Source organism: Cebus imitator, unplaced genomic scaffold (assembly GCF_001604975.1).
Source record: "Cebus imitator isolate Cc_AM_T3 unplaced genomic scaffold, Cebus_imitator-1.0 Scaffold35, whole genome shotgun sequence".
In the NCBI taxonomy this organism is placed as follows: domain Eukaryota; kingdom Metazoa; phylum Chordata; class Mammalia; order Primates; family Cebidae; genus Cebus; species Cebus imitator.
The window spans coordinates 6,380,999-6,389,616 of record NW_016107350.1 but is presented as its reverse complement, the minus strand read 5'-3'; the positions used below and the strand labels follow the sequence as shown (position 1 = coordinate 6,389,616).

The window sequence follows — 8,618 nt, the reverse complement described above, 5'->3', positions numbered from 1 at the left end:
GCTGCGTGATCTTCTATAAATTAAAATTTCAAAATGAGTGCATTTAAAATTTCAAAATGAGATAATTGTGTTTTGCTTTAAGTTGCTAAATTTGGGATGTTACTCAAGAATACTCATGTATTTTTTTTTTTTTTTTACCATTTTCCCAAATAAATTTTGTTGGAAGTTTATTTGAGAAACAAAGGCTACTTCCTGAAGGAAAATGTGTCAGTCAATAATGTTTGAATCTGAATTTTTGTTGTATGTAGTCTTGGTTTTAAGTCAGAGTGATAAAGTTCTATAAACTCAGTATAATCTTATAAATACCTATTGGAGGCTGGGTGCAGTGGCTCACACCTGTAATCCCAGCACTTTGGGTGGTAGAGGTGGATGGATCACCTAAGTCAGGAGTTCGAGACCAGCTTGGCCAGCCTGGTGATACCCCCATCTCTACTAAAAATATAAAAAATTAGGCCTGGTGGTGGGTGCCTGTTATCCCAGCTACTGGGGAGGCTGAGGCAGGGGAATCACGTGAACTCAGGAAGTGGAGGTTGTCACTTCCTGAATGAGTGAGCCGAGATCATGCCTCTGCACTCCTGGGTGACAAGAGTGAGACTCCATCTCAAAAAACAAACAAAAATACCTATTGGATGACAAAATCCATAGGTAAATGAGAATTTCTGAATGTTAATCTTTCAGTTCTACAGAATTTTCCAGATTGACTTATGAAATTAGGTGAATATTAATAAAACATTCATAAAATAACTTCAAATATATTCCTTTGTTCAGGTATTGTATACTAACTTTTATATCTGATTAGAGCTTTGAGGTAAGAATAATATATATATTTTAAATGGTTGCTGTTTGAGTTTAAATATTTAAGAATTCTCTGAGAATTGAGACTAGTAAATATTGAAGCCAAATGCTGTGAAGGATCTATACCAACACACATGTATATTTTATAAGTATAAATACGATTTCCTATATTAAACATATTTAACTGTAAAAGCTACGATACTTTCAGAAATGTAAACAATTGCTTTTCTTTGTTCTAGACTCAACCTCACTAGGACTCTCGGCTCTGCATACGACATGCTTTCTTCATGTATGACAGTCTTACGGCATCAATCATGTCCTGCAGCCATTGTGTTGCTCGGTGCTCTCCCTGTAATTATTTTCCAGAGTACTTCATAAAACATTTTAATGCCACTATATGGAAACAGATATAAATTGATTTCATTTCCAAGGGCTTTTAAGAAATGTAGCTTTATTTTAGGTTGCAGCTAATTTTGAATTGTTCCTTTTAGCAGAAGCTTAAAACATAGTTTTTTTAAAAATTAAAGATCAGAGTTTCAATGTTGCAATCTAGGGAAAAATTGCAGTGTAACAGTGAAGCATTTTCCCTTTTTCTTTTTCTTTACTTTTTTTTCTTTTTTTGGTCGTGGGGAGTGGGGAAATGCAATCAACACTCCCTCTGCCATATGCTTCAACTTTCATGTCTGTTTTGCCATCATCTATTCCATTAACACTATGATTAATGAAACCTCACTAGAATTTCAAATATATTGAAAAGTAGCCAATGACAGCTCTTTGGAGGCTACATTGAAAATAAATAACAATAAAAACAGGGCGACTTAGGCTTTTGAAGTCTTTAAAGAAACCATGACTATGATCTTTACTACTGCTGCAGAAAAGAGGACAGCACTCCACATTTCTGGCATTGTAAATGACAACACTGCAACTGAAAGAAAGCTTGAATTTCTGCAAGTAGCTTTAGGATACAGGACTCCTGCTGAGCTCACCAGTTCCTTGCTCTACACAGCTGCTTTCTCAGCTGGGGTTTTGAAATTAGCACTGTGAGAAAAGACAGAAATGACCAGGATGCATCTTCCTCACTACGAGAAAAAGGTAATGTTTAATTAACGTGTCAGCCTTCTGGTTTCCAACGTATTCCTGTATTTGTTTGTATGTGTTGCTTGGGATCTTTTTTTGATGCTCTTGTTTCTTTTCATTTCATGGAATACAATGCCTAGCCAAAAATGTCTTTGTGCTTGTACTTATGTGAGAAGGATTCTGTACTTCTGGGTTCACTGAAATTAATGAGAGCAGTCTGCACATTTATAGTCACAAGATATTAACATGGCTCATGCTCACTTAGCTAAGCTTGTGTGTGACATAGTAAAAATGCCATAAGTGAGAGAGCCTGTTTTAAAAATATTTCAACAAATACAGCATCTGACTTGTTGAAAATTCATGTATTTACTTTATCTGTTGCTCTGCTGTAAAATTGTAACATGATGTGAATGATGAGTTCTACCTTAAGGCTGGATTGAGTAGTAAGTAAAAAATTAGTCACTTTGAATAAATAATGCTTCAAATCTTCCAGCCATAAAAAATCATATTATCTCCATTTTAACTTGTTACAAATTGTACTTGGATTGCATAGATAAAAATTAATAAAAAAACATGATTTTAAAGAATTCTATTCTCTGTAGCTTTTTTTAGTTCTGCTTCTTAGAGAAAAACCCAATGGGGTTCTTAATAGTATCCTTTTCATCTCTTTGATAACAGAATTGACTCTTGAACAACACATGGGTTAGGGACTCCAACCTCTCTGTAGTTGAAAATCTGCATGTAACTTTTTACTTCCCCAAAACTTAACTACTAATTGCCTACTGTTGAGTGGAAGCCCTACCAATAACATAAAGTCAATTAACACGTATTTTGTATGTGTTATGTACCATATCCTTTAATAAAGCAAGCTAGAGAAAAGAAAATGTTAAGAAAATCATAAGGAAGAAAAAACATTTTGTATTGATTAAGTGGAAGTAGATGAGTATAAAGGTCTTCATCCTCATTGTCTTCATGTTGAGTAGGGTGAGGAGGAGGAGGAAGAGGAGGGGCTGGTCTTGTCTCGGGGTGCAGAGGTGGAAAAAATCCATTTATAAGTGGACATTCACAGCTTGAATTTGTATTGTTTAAGGGCAATGGTTATTTATTTCACTAACCCAGAATGATCTGCATAAAAAGTGCTCCATGTGGTATGCATGTAGGTATGCATGTATAAATGTATACTTCACTTCGACTTTGCTATTATGAATTACTTCTGTGATTTTAATTAGTTTTCTGGCTGGAAAGTTGAATACTTTAGCACTTGAGTAATGTTCTTAGGAGTAAAGTTTAGAGGTTGGATGTTTATTGGAAACATGTCAACTTGGTTTTATTTTAGTGGTTTAAACTAAAATGTTGATTGCCAACACATCAGTAATCACTCAATATAAAAACTGGTCAGCAATTGATTTAATAAACATTTATTATGTGTCAGTCTTTGGGCTTGGCAAGAAAGACAGAAGATAAGTACGTGGCTCTTACTCTCAAGATCCTTCTAGTTTCATCCTTCGGCTCAATAAGCTGTATTTTGAGGAGGGATCTGATGTTTAACTCTATTGCTGTACAACTTATGTTGCAGTGGGGTTCTGCAGAACTTATTGAATTCCAACTCCAAGTAAAATAATATTTGCCTAGTAGGCAATTGGTCTTAACTGGTTTAAGTTTTACCTACTCATGCTACAACTATTTATTGAATAAGTATGTTGTATCAAGCAGTGTTGTAAACACTACAGATATAGTAGAAATCAAGACAAACAGAACCTCCAACCTCAGGGAGCTTACATCCTAGCAGGGACTGGGGAGGAGGAGGTAGCATGCATTTTCACACTTTTTTATTTAGTAAGACAATGAGGCAAAGGTGCCCTAGAAATTGAAGCTTCTGACTTGATACTTAGTTAATATGGCCTACTTGCTTTCTATATTGTATGGCACTGACCCAATGGAAAAGGAAGAGCTTCTACAATACTTGTAAGTAATTTCCTAATACTTGCAAGTGATTTTAAAGTCAAACAGCAAACAACTTGAAATAATATAATCCTTCCAAATTATGTGTTAAGAATAGTATACGAAAAACATTTACAATATTCATACAAGGTAGTGATTTTAAGTTTTGAGCATTCAGAAGTGGTTAAAATTTCTTAGTAATAGTTTACCTGGAGCTTTCCCTTGACTGACAACTGGCAAAACTCACAGGTTCTTAATGCCTGCTGAAACTGCCGTCCACTCTCTGTGGGTCTGCTTTGGTTACTAGTGACAATGTCCACCACAAAAGGAACTTGAAAAACATTTATATGTGGCTTATATTGCCTCTCTTTTCATTTTGAATAATTCATTTTTCCTGTTTTAAGATTGCAGTGGAATACATGTTTTCTATTTTCTTTCTCGATCTCTTATTTGGTTTCTTTCTTGATTTGTTTCTGTTTACTCTGTCTATTTTCACATAAGCATCTAATATTTTCAGCTCACACTGAAGTATTTTAAACCAATTTCTCCATTATCATTTCTGCCATAAGAGTTGTATAATCCTAAGTTCTTTTTTTTTTTTTTTTTTTTTTTTTTTTTTTTTTTTTTTTTTTTTTTTTTTNCTTGAACTCCTGATCTCGTGATCCACCCATCTCGGCCTCCCAAAGTGCTGGGATTACAGGTGTGAGCCACCGTGCCCGGCAGTAAAAACCTAAGTTCTTATGTCCTCAGTTTCTTTTGCAGTGAGAGCAGCCATATGCTTTAGTTCTGGAAACTAAAACATGGCATGAACTTGCTAAGAGCTCTAGAAAGGATTTTGTATCTCCTTATGTAAGGACATGTTATAAGGCATTACCTGATATAATCCCTGGCATGGCTCCTTCTCTCTTCTTTCTTGAAGTCAGACTGGAATGCTGAAAGCTACTGCAGTCATCTTGTAACCAGGAAGCAAACATGAGAAATCCCAAGAGAATTTCAGAAACTGTCAAACCACGGAACCAATGCTAGCTGCTTCCCTCAAGACTACTTGTTATGCCAGAAAAATTATCCAATATTTATTAAGCCACCCACTCTATATAGTGTTTCCTGTTATTTTCAGCTGGAAGCATTCCTAATGGATGATGCCATACACATAACATGCATAACAATTGTTAGTAATTACCGAAAGCTGAGCATTAAGGTATAAATTAAAACATGACAATGAAGGCAAAATGCAATTTTTATCTTGAAGAAAATTATGGTGAACATTTTTTATGTTAAGCCAATACAAATCGAAAGCTCTTCTGATATTAGCTGAAGGTCTGCAACTAATCTGGACTGGTATGTTTCTGACTGATTCTTGGCATTTGTTTTCTCATATATAAAACAAGGGACTGAATTATTTCCCAGGTCTATTGCAGATGTAAATTTCCCAGTTTGTTAGTATAAAATGTATTTTAAATCCATGGACTTATAACACTACCTGCCGAATGGTATTTTAACATTTGTATTCCATAGATACTTTGGATGTAAAAGAAGCTTTTGCACATTTCCTGTTTATGCTCAGGATTCTGTGCATACTACATTGAAAAAACTCAGCTATGAGTTTGAGCATTTTGATATGCCATTGTAAAATTTAATTTACTTAGCATTCTAAAAGTCTAACTTATTTATTTACCTACTGAACTTAGTATAAATAGAATACCTGGAAATACTTTTTTAGAAGAATTTTTCCCAAGAAAATCCTATACAACTTCAGTAATTTTTTTTCCTTTTTATGAGCACACAATTCAGACAAAAATAATTCCATTAATACAGAGGTATGGCTGATGCACTAGGGTTTCCAGCCCTTTTGTGATATGACTGCACCATTGTATGAAATTGCTAGAAAGAATAAACAACATGAATTTCAGTCTATTATATGTTCCCATCTTCTTTTGCAATAGCAAGGGGTTATGTGTACTGACCAAGTGACAGTTGCTTCAACCAAGCCTTGTTTTTTTTTTTTTTTCTGGTCATGATATGTTGATGCTTAATTCTAACTTGTGATTTGGCTGATATTGGAAACAGATATACAAAGAAGCCATCAATACTGGAACTAGAAATGGAGTAAAATATAAAAGAGAGAATTGATAGCAGCACAAAAATTTAAGACAAATTAAAAAAAAGCCAAAAAGAAGAAAGAATGGTGTGTGTGTGTGTGTGTGTGTGTGTGTGTGTGTGTGTGTGTGTAGGCAGACATGTGGAGTAATTAGGCAGGGAGAATAAAGTACATCAGTGTAGAGGTTGTGTCCTTTTTATGGAATGAGGAAGTTATTTCTGGACAATTATCATTACTTCTTGTTTTCCAGAGTAATATGCAGTCCACGAGCTGGAGAGCCAATCTGGTACTTTGAAAGGAAAGATTCTTGCTTTCTTGAAGCAACATAGCATCTCAAGGTGGTGCTTGAGTACCGCAAAAACAGAGATGCATGTTCTCTACATGCCGGAAGCAGTCATCCTGTTGCTAAGGAAACAGCCTCACTCAGCAAGGGTCACCTTTGGAAACAACTGCAAGACTTCAAAGCAGATTAATAGAGAAATACCAAGACCCGAACTTCCTAGCTAATGTTGTCTTCTATTTTAAATACCCTTTTCAACAAAGGTTTGCTTATGTGATTTCTGTTTAGTGGGCAGTAGCAAGGCAAAATTGAATATGTAGTTAGTCGAGCCCAGTATCTTTCAAGCTCTGGCTCTTGGAGATCTGTGGCTTTTGGTAGATGCTTTGAGTGTGGGATTGTGCAGGAACAGCAGGATGGAGACGGACTGACATCAGGTTTACAAAGAGACGCTGAATTTATGACTTCATTTGAGGGAAGGTTTCCACTCATTAAAAGATGTAGCGTCTTTACTCATACAAGCATATGCCGTTACTCATTTGTCCACATTGGTGAGATTTTCTAATTTGTGAAAAGTCTTGTCATATCTTAGGTTTATGCACATTTTTGTATTACTGAAGCGGATTTCATTCATGCATCCATTTATTCATTTATTTGTGACATATCTTTGATTTCCTACCATTTCAGGTACCCTGGGGATAAGAAGTGAATAGAACATATTTAAGGTCTGGGGGACTCAATCTGAAGAAGAAAGCAGATATGGAAACAAAACAGTGGAATCACTTGCAGAGGGGACACAAGGAGATGCTTATAATTTTGTCCTGGGGAGGTGAGGGAAGGCATTTGGGGAAAGAAAATGCCTGATCTTATCCTTGAAGGATGGATTAGAATTGAACAGGGAATCTGGTCCTAGAAGTCCCAAGACAGAGACAACAGCAAATACTAAGTGCAGAGATGTGAGGAAGAGATTTCATTGGGCTTCTGTTGGTGAAGTTTAGGACATATTACGAAATGCGTTTGGACAGGAGACCAGAAAATGAAACTGGGACTGGATCATAAAAGCTCTTACTTAATATAAAAATAAGTATATACTTTACTGCTAGTTTTTCAGATTTTTTTAAGTTTAATGTTACAATAAATAGAGCCTATCTTGGTAGTATTCCTCCCTTACCTCTTTGACAATATAAAATTTGTTGCAGATGCCTAAATGCTTTCAGATTGCTTAAAGAACTGGAGTTTCAGTGGCTATTTATCATCTAAAGCAAGAACTGTAAAATTTAATGATAAATTCTTGCTATTAATACTCATTAAAATATTTGATTTATTAAAAGGTGAATGATGGATTTTTATAACTGAGATTAGGACAATTTCTACTTCCAAGATAACTTGTAAAATTAAGATGTTGGTTTCAACCATTTCTTGAAATTATATACCTTTTTATTGGTAGAAAATTCAAGTGACAAATACAGATAACTGTTCTGTCACCTAAAGTGTTATGAGCCACACTGAAATGCACCTGGTTAACTCCTCCTTTATAAGGGATAAGAATGAAACTTGTGTACAAGAAAATGTGGTGGGCACCCATGTTTGGGAGCTAGAGCTTGTTGACATCATCTAAGGTAGCCACCTGTTCTAGCCTGCATTTGCTGAATAAATTAGATGCTCTTGGGAGAGTGTATGCAGCTGACTGGGTTGCCTTGTTACCAAGGCAACCGTTTTTCTTCTGCTCTATGACTCTGAAAGGTTTCATAACTCATTAGTGCTCCTCTGGGCATCAACATGGCAAAATTCCTTTCTTTTTCTTTTCTTTGTTAAGTTCCTGGTCACGATGATGAGATTAGTGACAACTAATAAATACTCTTACCATATTTGTTTACTCATATAGAATATTTTCCAAATGTATGAAAAACTTAGGTCTAAACCTTAAAGGCACAAATGTGACAATTCAATGGAGGTATGTGCACAATAATGAATAAAAAAAGGAAAATATTTTCAATTTCAGATATTTTCAGAAATCAAAAACATTTTCAAAGCGGAGTTTATCTAAGGCAAAATATGTAAAAACATAGATTCTCTAAGACAGTGGATGAAAGCTTGTTTTTATAGTTATTCCAGCTGTTATTGCTATCAGGCCTTTTTACTCAGTCTGATATAGCACAAGAAAGAGCACAATTTAGCAAAGCTGTTATCAGATCCATAAAACCAGAAATTCAGGGGCTAAGTGATCATTTTCAGAATGCCACAGGGCCCAAGGAGTCGTGGAGGGATGGCCGAGCCTACATGATGGGAGCACCATCAGAAATCCATGCTGGTTTTTAATCCCCAGGTGACATTTAGACCCTAGGATATTTGTTTTCTTCTATTTTGTGATCCATGTTTGCTGTCTTTCTTTCCTCTTCTCCTTTATATGTTGTCTTTTTTTTTTTTTTT

At 35.3% G+C, this 8,618-nt stretch overlaps 1 long non-coding RNA gene across 2 annotated transcripts in view; it reads left to right on the top strand.

Moving 5' to 3' along the window:
- Window positions 1-1,275: 1,275 nt before the first annotated feature.
- Window positions 1,276-8,618, top strand: part of LOC108301522 — a 19,391-nt gene continuing 12,048 nt past the window's right edge. Inside the window, exons 1-3 of one of the 2 annotated variants that reach the window (XR_005199486.1) lie at window positions 1,290-1,887; window positions 6,162-6,454; window positions 6,876-7,017. This is a non-coding gene — a long non-coding RNA (uncharacterized LOC108301522). Of the gene's footprint in view, window positions 1,888-6,161; window positions 7,018-8,618 lie in introns of both variants that reach the window. The other variant, XR_001823915.2, reaches the window with a different exon arrangement.